The sequence below is a fragment of the Etheostoma spectabile genome, unplaced genomic scaffold (genome assembly GCF_008692095.1).
Source record: "Etheostoma spectabile isolate EspeVRDwgs_2016 unplaced genomic scaffold, UIUC_Espe_1.0 scaffold285, whole genome shotgun sequence".
Classification (NCBI taxonomy): Eukaryota; Metazoa; Chordata; class Actinopteri; order Perciformes; family Percidae; genus Etheostoma; species Etheostoma spectabile.
Window position 1 is genome coordinate 984,981 of NW_022605579.1, and position 5,972 is coordinate 990,952.

Below are 5,972 nucleotides of genomic sequence, written 5' to 3' on the forward strand. Positions count from 1 at the left end.
TTGCATTGTTTCAAAAATGAGTGGAATAATTCAATCTGGCATGACCAGATATTTTACAAATATTTTAAATAACAAAACAATGAAATGGTGGTAGGTAATACATCTAATTTCATGTACTGGTTTTGTGAAAAAAAATGTTTTTTTAGGGCTCTGGGTTATGTGATAAGTGACGCATATGCAGGACGCAATAAAGGAAGTTACACTGGTCTGGACATGTTGTATGTACATTTGATGTCAGCTTACTAATTGATTGTGCGTTTTATGGAATTTTATATGTTGTATTCCACTTGCTGTGGAAGACTTTTTTGTGTCATTGGATTACGTCAAAATATGGATCTTTTTTTCTTGAAATGTCTTCATGTTTTATAGTGTGATTGCGCTTTATATCTGCGTTTGGAGAGGCATCTCAACAGATTTTTAAAATTAGGTGTCGGGGCATTGCGACACGTCTGTCCATTGCGTTCGAAGACATTGGATTTCATAAGCGCGAATTGTTAAATTGTTACAATGTAATTCCCCCAAAAATAAATTCCATACTGTGTGTGCTTGGGCTGTGTTCCCCAAATGGTAGGCCAGGTCTCAGCTACTACAATGATTTTTATTTATTTATTGAATGTCAAACTCCGTCCATGGCGAAAAGTTGCACAAACTTCAGGGTTAGAGTAGTCCTTCTGCTACTCCAGCTGCTAAGATTGACAAATTGATAAGGAAGTACTGTTGCGGTTAATATTCCTGAGCTAATCCAGGATGAATGTCACACAAGGCAATGATGGATTGGTTTATTTATTTTGGAAATGAAATTATGAATCCAAACAATATGGGATATTTGTTTTATGATGGCAAACAACAAGCCAGAACTGTAGTATTTACCTGGAAAATACGTTTTGGTTCAGTAATGCAAAACCTTGTGCATCTTCTTTATTTTTTCAACTGTGAAGTGGTTATCATCTCTCTTCAGAATTTACAAAATGTGCATTAGTAAGTGGATATACAGGGATTTTTGCAAAAAATGCTGATGGTCTTCTGGCCAAATAAGTTGAACCTGGCTCAGATTTTGGCTCAAGCACACGTCCCTGGTAGATTTCTCTTAACATTAATGCTGTATTTCTACATATACATATATACTACAGCATTCACGTAAAAAACAACACATGCGCATAGTGACATGGTTAAACCAACCATTATTGGGAGGAAAAATCCATTACAACGTTCAAGAGACTGTAAAACATTGTATCTTTGTGTTTGGGAGGGAGCTGTGATGTTATATTAAGAGCATAATCTTAGTTATTGTTTATATTTTTTATTATTACTCCTCTAACACATGTGTTTAGACACGCACACAAGGGGAGACAGAGTACTAGAGTACCCAGGGCCCTTATGCAAGGAGGGCCCAAAAAATGGTAGAATGGAAAGCTGTGGATGCCTCTATAGGGCCCAGAATATTGCGTTATGCCCCTAGTAGCTACTTGGGACCGGGCTATTTCTTGAAACAAAAGGCATCCATTCTGAAAGTTACATTGCTGGTGCTTAACCCTTGTTTTGTCTTCCTGTTGACCGGCAACTTTGGGTTTTTCTGGGATGAAATTTCAACCATTGTTTTGTTCTTTTTCTACAGTTTTCTCAATGTTTTTGACAATTTTATTCCATATTTTTGTCACTTTTGTCTATTTTTTTAACAATTTCTTTTTCCAGTTGTTTTTTTTAATGTTTTTTGTCACTTTTTCCAATTTTTTTGGTCACTTTTTCTGCTTTTTTAAAAAAAAGAACGTTTTTGTTGCTTATTTCTTCTTCTTTTTTGTAGTTTTTTTAAAAAAACATGTGTCACTTAAATCAACATTCTTTTCTGATTTAGAAAGTTTTTGTACACCGATCAAATTTGATCCAAGGACAACACAAGGGTTAAAATGTTTGAGTTTGCTACACTGTAACATCTCTAGGCTCTTTTTCTTCTTCTGTTCCTGAATGTAGTGAAATGAGAAAAGAGATATCGGCCGTTGATCACGAGTTATTGTGCACTTTTTTGTTTGTTTTTCTGGTATAATATCACAATGAGCTCAAGAAAAAATGAAAGACATGGAGCGTATTATTCAAGACTGCAAATTCACATACCTTTTCTACAGGAACTGCCAAAATACATGGAGCCAGACAAGTCATGATCAGTAGATGGATTAGTAAAGTTCATTTTAAAGTCTGGTTTGTTGGTTCGATACAATTGACAGATTTAACCTTCATGTTGTCCTCGGCCGTTTTCACTCAAGTATTTATTTATTTTTGTCACAAAAAATGGGCCGTCTAAATAAGCACTAAAAATGTCAACATTAAAAATATCAAATAAGTTTGGAAGAAACATCAGAAAAGCACCCACAACATTGAAGAATTGACAAATATGTCGGAAAAAACGATAAAAATGTTGAAAAAAAGCAGGATTAGCGATACTGTACTCTGTATTTTTCTCTCTTGTTGACTTCCTCCTTTATTTCCCAGTACTCTTCCTCTCTCTGATCCCAGCCTTCTCAGCTGATCCACAGAGTGGGTATTAACCCCCGTGTAATTACACGAATGGGGTCAACGTGTAGTCAGGCTGGAAAAGTGTTAGACGGCCCCGACCTCTCCTCTAAGTGATATCAAGAAAGGGTGGATGAGCATGTAGATGGCTAGACGAGTGGATCATAGATGGGTAGATAGCTGAATGACTGGCTGGACAGTATCAACCGCAGGTCTCTGCTGCGAGACCTGCAGCCAGGTAGTTTTAGGAAAATTAAATATGTGGTCGCAATGAAAAACTGATATGAACCATTTTCAACGTGGATTAATCTGTTGATTATTTTCTGGATTAATGGATTAGTTGTTTGGTATATAAAATGGGGAAAAATGGGGATCAGTGTTTCCCAATGCCCAAGATGACGTCCTCAAATGTCTCATTTTGTCCACAACTCACAGATAGTCATAGAGGGGAGAAGGAACTAGAACAAATAATAATGTTTTCAGAAGCTGCAATCAGAGGATTATGACTTTTTTTTTTCCATAGGAGAAAAGAGTCCAACTGGTAAATCGATTATCAAAATAGTTGACAATTAATCAATTAATCTTTACAAGCTCTACATTTTGCATTCAGTAATCAAAGTAAATGTCTCTTTGACTGCTTTCATTATTCTCGTAACTCATTCCAACTAGCAGTGCTAACCCTATTCATCTATCTCTGTCCATCACACAATAGCACGCATGAGACATAATTATGTCGCTGCATTTTAACAGCACACCATGTAGCATTTAAACCACCAGGTTTTTAAAACCAGCAACACAATTGTAAAGCCAGCCTAGCACACACACAAAATATTTCCCTCCATGCACTGCAACACACACCGGATCGTTGCAGAGGGTTGTAATATTAAAGTATGAAAATGCACAACAGAAAATACAACATCAAAATAACAATTTTATACTTAAATTAATCATTTTTCTCTGTATCACACTGGCGATGTGTTCAATTTGCTGTTTTTGTGTTTTCTCTCCCCCCCCCCCTCCTTCCCTCCATCCCTCCCTCACTAGATAGGAGCCCTCAGCAGCAGAAGCAGGAGTGGTGAACAGTTAATAGTGGCACTGCAATAACAATAAAATGTCATCAATCTGTGGGCGCCTCCTGCCTCTGTCACACCAAGTTTGTACAGAGTAATGACATTAGGCCCGGAGTAGCTGGCACACTGCTTTCTTAAAGGCACCGCACCCCCCAAACAAACACACATTACACCTAGAGAGAGAGAGAGAAATGTGTGGGTTGAAGTCAGGAGGGAAGGATAGAGGAGGTACAATAAGGAACTAAGGAATTGAGGGAATACTAGCGGAACACGGAAGTCGGAATTTCTTACAGAAGTTTCAACTAAAACGCGCCCCCCCCCCCCTTCCTACCTGAAGCCTATTTTATTTTGAAAATTGATTCAAGAAAATCCAGAAGAACTTGATGTTTCTCGCACTAATAGCTGGCTGGTTGCTGCGTCGTCAGCCAGCGCAACAACCATGGGCGTCAGTTTGGTTTGAAACGTGCTGGGGGTGGCCGGGTTGGTTCAGTGGGTAGAGCGGGCGCACACATAGAGGTCCAGGGTTCGAGTCCGACCTGTGACGATTTCCTGCATGTCTTCCCCCTTTCTCTCCTCCCTTTCTCACCTAGCTGTCCTATCAAATAAAGGCGGAAAAGCCCAAAAAAAAGATCTTAAAAAAAAAAAAAAAAGAACTGTGCGGGGGGACAGGGACACATTCGGAAGTGCATTTTCAGAAGTGCTGGGTACAATGGAGCATTCTTTTTTTTTTCTCTCTCTTTCGCATGGCTCATGCTTTGAAAGACGCCGTCCTGTAGCTTACTAATGTAAATGAATGAAAATGTATACAAAAATGTGATGTTTTATGGAGAAAGCCATTCGTTTTCAAAGAGCATTAGACATGTGACCCACTGTGTTCTGCTTCATACATCCATGTCCCGTGTTGACAATGTGACATGACGTGACAGCCGACTCAGAGAGAGGAGCTAGGAAAGGAGAACCGCCAGCGCAGCAGCAGAACGGCGTGTCTGGGCCTGCCATGTGGGGATGGAGATTTTTGTGGATTTGTTTGCATCTGTCGCTCAAGAATTATATGAGCTATGAACTTTTTCGAATATTTTTTTAATCTAAATTGAGGTTGAGGTTTTCAGAAAAAAGTGGTGGGTACAAAATGACTCTGATACAAGCAACGTCCCCACCGAAATCGATGCCTACGGCAAAAACAAAGCTACCACATACAAACAGCAGTTCCCTCCGCATAGTTATGTAATAATAGCTAACTGAACTAAACTACAGGAGGTATGGAGATAACACTCTAGTCAGCTCATAATACACAACTTCCAACCGCGTCAGGCTACATATTGGCATTGTGTTCTTGCTCCCCCCCCCCCCAGGGGTTATTATTTGTCTGCTTTGTTTAGTGTTAATTCAGACCAAAAACATCTGACACACCTAGACAGAAATGACACAAAAGCAACAAGATCGCACAAATTCAAAGAAAAGAGGAACGTGGACGCAATCGGCAGCGCAAAATTGGGCTTAGCTGCATGGCTGTAGCCTATATCGCAAATATTTTAACACAAGAAAAAAACTACTGCATTTATCCAGAGGCTGTATTACTCTACTTTATGAATGGACAGAGACTAGAGAGGAAAAGAGAAAACTGGAAGTCAAGTGGAGCATTTCTGGGATCAGTCAGAAGGTGAGCTGTTACCTACACTATCCATCCATCCATCCATCTTCATCTGCTTATCCGGTATCAGGTCGCGGGGGCAGCCGCTCCCTAGTAGGGGACCCCAAACTTCCCTTTCCCGAGCCACATCAACCAGCTCCGACTGGGGGATCCCGAGGCGTTCCCAGACCAGGTTGGAGATATAATCTCACCTAGTCCTGGGTCTTCCCGGGGCCTCCTCCCCGCTGGACGTGCCTGGAAACACCCCTAGGGAGGCGCCCAGGAGGCTACTTACAGATGCCCGAAACCTCAACGGCTCGGGCAGAAGCAGCGGCTTACTCCGATTCTCTCGGATGACTGAGCTTCTCCCTATCTTAAGTGAGACCCAGCCCCCCCCCCCCTCTTGAGGAAACCATTTCGGCCGCTGACCTGGGCCTCGTTCTTTCGGTCATGACCCAGCCTTGATGACCATAGGTGAGGGTAGGAAAAAAATTGCCCGGTAGACGAGAGCTTTGCCTTCTGGCTCAGCTCTCTTTTCGTCACAACGGTGCAATAAACAGAACGTAATACCGCACCCGCTGCTCCGATTCTCCGACCAATCTCACACTAGTGGTTCTCAAAGTGGGGTCCGGGGATCCCCTTGTGTCCTTGAAGGGGTTCCAGGGAGTCCCCAACATAAAGGGGATTCATTTATTTTCACTAAAATTTTGTCAATATCTCGAGACACTTCACAGATAGAGTAGGTCTAGACCACACTCCATAATTTA